The sequence below is a fragment of the Tachypleus tridentatus genome, chromosome 2, assembly GCF_004210375.1.
Source record: "Tachypleus tridentatus isolate NWPU-2018 chromosome 2, ASM421037v1, whole genome shotgun sequence".
In the NCBI taxonomy this organism is placed as follows: Eukaryota; Metazoa; Arthropoda; class Merostomata; order Xiphosura; family Limulidae; genus Tachypleus; species Tachypleus tridentatus.
Genome location: NC_134826.1, coordinates 1,705,081 through 1,714,741, shown reverse-complemented (window position 1 = coordinate 1,714,741; position 9,661 = coordinate 1,705,081).

Genomic DNA, 9,661 nt, shown 5'->3' with positions numbered 1-9,661 from the left:
TTGAGTGTCTTGCACCACATGTACTGATAATATCAGGTCATCCTTTAAGTAATACACTAGAGAAAAATTATCAGCTCATACTAACCCCTAAACTTGTGTGTTTTGCACCACATGTACTGATAATATCAGGTTATCCTTTAAGTAATATACTGGAGACAAATTATCAGCTCATACTAACCCATCAACTTGAGTGTCTTGTACTACATGTACTGATAATATCAGGTCATCCATTAAGTAATATACCAGACAAATTATCAGCTCATACTAACCCCTCAACTTGAGTGTCTTGTACTACATGTAATGATATCAGGTCATCCTTTAAGTAATATACTAGAAACAAATTCTCAGCTCATACTAACCCCTCAACTTGAGTGTCTTGTACTACATGTACTGATGATATTTGGTCATCCTTTAAGTAATATACTAGAGACAAATTCTCAGCTCATACCAACCCCTCAACTTGAGTGTCTTGTACCCATGTACTAATAATATCAGGTCATCCTTTAAGTAATATACTAGAGACAAATTCTCAGCTCATAGTAACCCCTAAACTTGAGTGTCTTGCACCACATGTACTGATAATATCAGGTCATCCTTTAAGTAATATACTAGAGAAAAATTATCAGCTCATACTAACCCCTAAACTTGTGTGTTTTGCACCACATGTACTGATAATATCAGGTTATCCTTTAAGTAATATACTGGAGACAAATTATCAGCTCATACTAACCCATCAACTTGAGTGTCTTGTACTACATGTAATGATATCAGGTCATCCTTTAAGTAATATACTAGAAACAAATTCTCAGCTCATACTAACCCCTCAACTTGAGTGTCTTGTACTACATGTACTGATGATATTTGGTCATCCTTTAAGTAATATACTAGAGACAAATTCTCAGCTCATACTAACCCCTCAACTTGAGTGTCTTGTACTCCATGTACTAATAATATCAGGTCATCCTTTAAGTAATATACTAGAGACAAATTCTCAGCTCATATTAACCCCTAAACTTGAGTGTCTTGCACCACATGTACTGATAATATCAGGTCATCCTTTAAGTAATATACTAGAGACAAATTCTCAGCTCATACTAACCCCTCAACTTGAGTGTGTCTTTTCTAGATGTACTGATAATATCAGGTCATCCTTTAAGTAATATACTAAGGGACAAATTATGAGCTCATACTAACCCCTCAACTTGAGTGTCTTGTACTCCATGTACTAATAATATCAGGTCATCCTTATGTAATATACTAGAGACAAATTATCAGCTCATACTAACCCCTAAACTTGAGTGTCTTGTACCACATGTACTGATAATATCAGGTCATCCTTTAAGTAATATACTAGAGACAAATTATCAGCTCATACTAACCCATCAACTTGAGTGTCTTGCACTACATGTTCTGATAATATCAGGTCATCCTTTAAGTAATATACTAGAGACAAATTATCAGCTCATACTAACCCCTCAACTTGAGTGTTTTGTACTGATAATATCAGGTCATCCTTTAAGTAATATACTAGAAACAAATTATCAGCTCATACTAACCCCAAAACTTGAGTGTCTTGTACCACATGTACTGATAATATTAGGTCATCCTTTAAGTAATATACTGGAGACAAATTATCAGCTCATAGTAACCTATCAACTTGAGTGTCTTGTACTACATGTCCTGATAATATCACGTCATCCTTTAAGTAATATACCAGAGACAAATTCTCAGCTCATGGTAACCCCTAAACTTGAGTGTCTTGTACCACATGTACTGATAATATCAGGTCATCCTTTAAGTAATATACTAGAGACAAATTATCAGCTCATACTAACCCATCAACTTGAGTGTCTTGCACTACATGTTCTGATAATATCAGGTCATCCTTTAAGTAATATACTAGAGACAAATTATCAGCTCATACTAACCCCTCAACTTGAGTGTTTTTGTACTGATAATATCAGGTCATCCTTTAAGTAATATACTAGAAACAAATTATCAGCTCATACTAAACCCTAAACTTGAGTGTCTTGTACCACATGTACTGATAATATTAGGTCATCCTTTAAGTAATATACTGGAGACAAATTATCAGCTCATAGTAACCTATCAACTTGAGTGTCTTGTACTACATGTCCTGATAATATCACGTCATCCTTTAAGTAATATACTAGAGACAAATTATCAGCTCATAATAACCCATCAACTTGAGTGTCTTGCACTACATGTACTGATAATATCAGGTCATCCTTTAAGTAATATATTAGAGACAAATTCTCAGCTCATACTAACCCATCAACTTGAGTGTCTTGCACCACATGTACTGATAATATCAGAGCATCCATTAAATAATATACTAGAGACAAATTCTCAGCTCATACTAACCCCTAAACTTGAGTGTCTTGTACTACATGTACTGATGATATTAGGTCATCCTTTAAGTAATATACTAGAGAGAAATTCTCAGCTCATACTAACCCCTAAACTTGAGTGTCTTGCACTACATGTACTGAAAGTATCAGGTCATCCTTTAAGTAATATACTAGACAAATTATCAGCTCATACTAACCCCTCAACTTGAGTGTCTTGCAATACATGTACTGATAATATCAGGTCATCCTTTAAGTAATATACTAGAGACAAATTCTCAGCTCATACTAACCCCTCAACTTGAGTGTCTTGCAATACATGTACTGATAATATCAGGTCATCCTTTAAGTAATATACTAGAGACAAATTCTCAGCTCATAGTAACCCCTAAACTTGAGTGTCTTGCACCACATGTACTGATAATATCAGGTCATCCTTTAAGTAATATACTAGAGAAAAATTATCAGCTCATACTAACCCCTAAACTTGTGTGTTTTGCACGACATGTACTGATAATATCAGGTTATCCTTTAAGTAATATACTGGAGACAAATTATCAGCTCATACTAACCCATCAACTTGAGTGTCTTGTACTACATGTACTGATAATATCAGGTCATCCTTTAAGTAATATACCAGACAAATTATCAGCTCATACTAACCCCTCAACTTGAGTGTCTTGTACTACATGTAATGATATCAGGTCATCCTTTAAGTAATATACTAGAAACAAATTCTCAGCTCATACTAACCCCTCAACTTGAGTGTCTTGTACTACATGTACTGATGATATTTGGTCATCCTTTAAGTAATATACTAGAGACAAATTCTCAGCTCATACCAACCCCTCAACTTGAGTGTCTTGTACCCATGTACTAATAATATCAGGTCATCCTTTAAGTAATATACTAGAGACAAATTCTCAGCTCATAGTAACCCCTAAACTTGAGTGTCTTGCACCACATGTACTGATAATATCAGGTCATCCTTTAAGTAATATACTAGAGAAAATTATCAGCTCATACTAACCCCTAAACTTGTGTGTTTTGCACCACATGTACTGATAATATCAGGTCATCCTTTAAGTAATATACTAGAGACAAATTATCAGCTCATACTAACCCATCAACTTGAGTGTCTTGTACCACATGTAATGATATCAGGTCATCCTTTAAGTAATATACTAGAAACAAATTCTCAGCTCATACTAACCCCTCAACTTGAGTGTCTTGTACTACATGTACTGATGATATTTGGTCATCCTTTAAGTAATATACTAGAGACAAATTCTCAGCTCATACCAACCCCTCAACTTGAGTGTCTTGTACTCCATGTACTAATAATATCAGGTCATCCTTTAAGTAATATACTAGAGACAAATTCTCAGCTCATACTAACCCCTAAACTTGAGTGTCTTGCACCACATGTACTGATAATATCAGGTCATCCTTTAAGTAATATACTAGAGACAAATTCTCAGCTCATACTAACCCCTCAACTTGAGTGTCCTTTTTCTAGATGTACTGATAATATCAGGTCATCCTTTAAGTAATATACTAGGGACAAATTATGAGCTCATACTAACCCCTCAACTTGAGTGTCTTGTACCCATGTACTGATAATATCAGGTCATCCTTTATGTAATATACTAGAGACAAATTATCAGCTCATACTAACCCCTAAACTTGAGTGTCTTGTACCACATGTACTGATAATATCAGGTCATCCTTTAAGTAATATACTAGAGACAAATTATCAGCTCATACTAACCCATCAACTTGAGTGTCTTGTACTACATGTTCTGATAATATCAGGTCATCCTTAAGTAATATACTAGAGACAAATTATCAGCTCATACTAACCCCTCAACTTGAGTGTTTTGTACTGATAATATCAGGTCATCCTTTAAGTAATATACTAGAAACAAATTATCAGCTCATACTAACCCCAAAACTTGAGTGTCTTGTACCACATGTACTGATAATATTAGGTCATCCTTTAAGTAATATACTGGAGACAAATTATCAGCTCATAGTAACCTATCAACTTGAGTGTCTTGTACTACATGTCCTGATAATATCACGTCATCCTTAAGTAATATACCAGAGACAAATTCTCAGCTCATGGTAACCCCTAAACTTGAGTGTCTTGTACCACATGTACTGATAATATCAGGTCATCCTTTAAGTAATATACTAGAGACAAATTATCAGCTCATACTAACCCATCAACTTGAGTGTCTTGTACTACATGTTCTGATAATATCAGGTCATCCTTTAAGTAATATACTAGAGACAAATTATCAGCTCATACTAACCCCTCAACTTGAGTGTTTTTGTGTACTGATAATATCAGGTCATCCTTTAAGTAATATACTAGAAACAAATTATCAGCTCATACTAACCCCTAAACTTGAGTGTCTTGTACCACATGTACTGATAATATTAGGTCATCCTTTAAGTAATATACTGGAGACAAATTATCAGCTCATAGTAACCTATCAACTTGAGTGTCTTGTACTACATGTCCTGATAATATCACGTCATCCTTTAAGTAATATACTAGAGACAAATTATCAGCTCATAATAACCCATCAACTTGAGTGTCTTGCACTACATGTACTGATAATATCAGGTCATCCTTTAAGTAATATACTAGAGACAAATTCTCAGCTCATGGTAACCCCTAAACTTGAGTGTCTTGCACCACATGTACTGATAATATCAGGTCAAGTAATATACTAGAGACAAATTATCAGCTCATACTAACCCCTAAACTTGAGTGTCTTGCACTACATGTAATGATAATATCAGGTCATCCTTTAAGTAATATACTAGACAAATTATCAGCTCATACTAACCCATCAACTAGTGTGTCTTGCATTACATGTACTGATAATATCAGGTCATCCTTTAAGTAATATACTAGAGACAAATTATCAGCTCATACTAACCCTAAACTTGAGTGTCTTGTACCACATGTACTGATAATATAAGGTCATCCTTTAAGTAATATACTAGAGACAAATTATCAGCTCATACTAACCCCTCAACTTGAGTGTTTTGTACTACATGTACTGATAATATCAGGACATCCTTTAAGTAATATACTAGAAACAAATTATCAGCTCATACTAACCCATCAACTTGAGTGTCTTGCACCACATGTACTGATAATATCAGGTCATCCTTAAATAATATACTAGAGACAAATTCTCAGCTCATACTAACCCCTAAACTTGAGTGTCTTGCACTACATGTACTGAAAGTATCAGGTCATCCTTTAAGTAATATACTAGGGACAAATTATGAGCTCATACCTAACCCCTCAACTTGGGTGTCTTGTACTCCATGTACTAATAATATCAGGTCATCCTTTAAGTAATATACTAGAAACAAATTATCAGCTCATACTAACCCCTCAACTTGAGTGTCTTGCACTACATGTGCTGATAATATCAGGTCATCCTTAAGTAATATACTAGAGACAAATTATCAGCTCATACTAACCCCTCAACTTGAGTGTCTTTTTCTAGATGTACTGATAATATCAGGTCATCCTTTAAGTAATATACTAGGGACAAATTATGAGCTCATACTAACCCCTCAACTTGAGTGTCTTGTACTCCATGTACCAATAATATCAGGTCATCCTTTATGTAATATACTAGAGACAAATTATCAGCTCATACTAACCCCTCAACTTGAGTGTCTTGTACTACATGTGCTGATAATATCAGGTCATCCCTTAAGTAATATACTAGAGACAAATTATCAGCTCATACTAACCCCTAAACTTGAGTGTCTTGTACCACATGTACTGATAATATCAGGTCATCCTTTAAGTAATATACTAGAGACAAATTATCAGCTCATACTAACCCATCAACTTGAGTGTCTTGCACTACATGTTCTGATAATATCAGGTCATCCTTTAAGTAATATACTAGAGACAAATTATCAGCTCATACTAACCCCTCAACTTGAGTGTTTTGTACTGATAATATCAGGTCATCCTTTAAGTAATATACTAGAAACAAATTATCAGCTCATACTAACCCTAAACTTGAGTGTCTTGTACCCACATGTACTTTGATAATATCAGGTCATCCTTTAAGTAATATACTGGAGACAAATTATCAGCTCATAGTAACCTATCAACTTGAGTGTCTTGTACTACACATGTCCTGATAATATCAGGTCATCCTTTAAGTAATATACTAGAGACAAATTATCAGCTCATAATAACCCATCAACTTGAGTGTCTTGCACTACATGTACTGATAATATCAGGTCATCCTTTAAGTAATATACTAGAGACAAATTCTCAGCTCATACTAACCCCTCAACTTGAGTGTCTTTTCTAGATGTACTGATAATATCAGGTCATCCTTAAGTAATATACTAAGAGACAAATTATCAGCTCATACTAACCCCTCAACTTGAGTGTCTTGTACCCATGTACTGATAATATCAGGTCATCCTTTAAGTAATATACTAGAGACAAATTATCAGCTCATACTAACCCCTAAACTTGAGTGTCTTGTACCACATGTACTGATAATATCAGGTCATCCTTTAAGTAATATACTAGAGACAAATTATCAGCTCATACTAACCCCTCAACTTGAGGTGTCTTTTCTAGATGTACTGATAATATCAGGTCATCCTTTAAGTAATATACTAGGGACAAATTATCAGCTCATACTAACCCCTAAACTTGAGTGTCTTGTACCACATGTACTGATAATATAAGGTCATCCTTTAAGTAATATACTAGAGACAAATTATCAGCTCATACTAACCCCTCAACTTGAGTGTTTTGTACTACATGTACTGATATCAGGTCATCCTTTAAGTAATATACTAGAGGAACAAATTATCAGCTCATACTAACCCATCAAGCTTGAGTGTCTTGCACCACATGTACTGATAATATCAGAGCATCCATTAAATAATATACTAGAGACAAATTCTCAGCTCATACTAACCCCCTAAACTTGAGTGTCTTGTACTACATGTACTGATGATATTAGGTCATCCTTTAAGTAATATACTAGAGACAAATTCTCAGCTCATACTAACCCCTAACTTGAGTGTCTTGCACTACATGTACTGAAAGTATCAGGTCATCCTTTAAGTAATATACTAGACATATTCATCAGCTCATACTAACCCCTCAACTTGAGTGTCTTGCAATACATGTACTGATAATATCAGGTCATCCTTTAAGTAATATACTAGAGACAAATTCTCAGCTCATACTAACCCCTCAACTTGAGTGTCTTGCAATACACATGTACTGATAATATCAGGTCATCCTTTAAGTAATATACTAGAGACAAATTCTCAGCTCATACTAACCCCTAAACTTGAGTGTCTTGCACCACATGTACTGATAATATCAGGTCATCCTTTAAGTAATATACTAGAGACAAATTATCAGCTCATACTAACCCCTAAACTTGAGTGTTTTGTTGCACACACATGTACTAATATCAGGTCATCCTTTAAGTAATATACTGAGACAAATTATCAGCTCATACTAACCCATCAACTTGAGTGTCTTGTACTACATGTACTGATAATATCAGGTCATCCTTAAGTAATATACCAGACAAATTATCAGCTCATACTAACCCCTCAACTTGAGTGTCTTGTACTACATGTACTGATAATATCAGGTCATCCTATATACTAGAGAACAAATTATCAGCTCATACTAACTCCCTCAACTTGAGTGTCTTGTACCACATGTACTGATGATATTTGGTCATCCTTTAAGTAATATACTAGAGACAAATTCTCAGCTCATACCAACCCCTCAACTTGAGTGTCTTGTACACATGTACTGATAATATCAGGTCATCCTTTAAGTAATATACTAGAGACAAATTATCAGCTCATAGTAACCCTAAACTTGAGTGTCTTGCACCACATGTACTGATAATATCAGGTCATCCTTTAAGTAATATACTAGAGACAAATTCTCAGCTCATACTAACCCTAAACTTGAGTGTTTTGAACAACATGTACTGATAATATCAGGTCATCCTTTTAAGTAATATACTGGAGACAAATTATCAGCTCATACTCAACCCTATCAACTTGAGTGTCTTGTACTACATGTAATGATATCAGGTCATCCTTTAAGTAATATACTAGAAACAAATTATCAGCTCATACTAACCCCTCAACTTGAGTGTCTTGCACTACATGTACTGATGATATCAGGTCATCCTTTAAGTAATATACTAGAGACAAATTCTCAGCTCATAGTAACCCTTCAACTTGAGTGTCTTGCACTCCATGTGTACTGATAATATCAGGTCATCCTTTTAAGTAATATACTAGAGACAAATTCTCAGCTCATATTAACCCCAAACTTGAGTGTCTTGCACTACATGTACTGATAATATCAGGTCATCCTTTAAGTAATATACTAGAGACAAATTATCAGCTCATACTAACCCCTCAACTTGAGTGTCTTGTACTACATGTACTGATAATATCAGGTCATCATTTAAGTAAGGACAAGGGACAAATTATGAGCTCATACTAACCCCCAACTTGAATGTCTTGCCTCATGTAACTAATAATATCAGGTCATCCTTTATTAATAATATACTAGAGACAAATTATCAGCTCATAATTCAACCCCTAAACTTGAGTGTCTTTGTACCACATGTACTGATAATATCAGGTCATCCTTAAGTAATATACTAGAGACAAATTATCAGCTCATACTAACCCATCAACTTGAGTGTCTTGCACTACATGTTCTGATAATATCAGGTCATCCTTAAGTAATATACTAGAGACAAATTATCAGCTCATACTCAACCCCTCAACTTGAGTGTTTCTAACTGATAATATCAGGTCATCCTTTAAGTAATATACTAGAAACAAATTATCAGCTCATACTAACCCCTAAAACTTGAGTGTCTTGTACCACATGTACTGATAATATTAGGTCATCCTTTAAGTAATATACTGGAGACAAATTATCAGCCTATAGTAACCTATCAACTTGAGTGTCTTGTACTACATGTCCCGATAATATCACGTCATCCTTTAAGTAATATACCAGAGACAAATTCTCAGCTCATGGTAACCCTAAACTTGAGTGTGCTTGTACCACATGTACTGATAAATATCAGGTCATCCTTTAAAGTAATATACTAGAGACAAATTATCAGCTCATACTAACCCATCCAACTTGAGTGTCTTGCACTACATGTTCTGATAATATCAGGTAACCTTTTAAGTAATATACTAGAAGACAAATTATC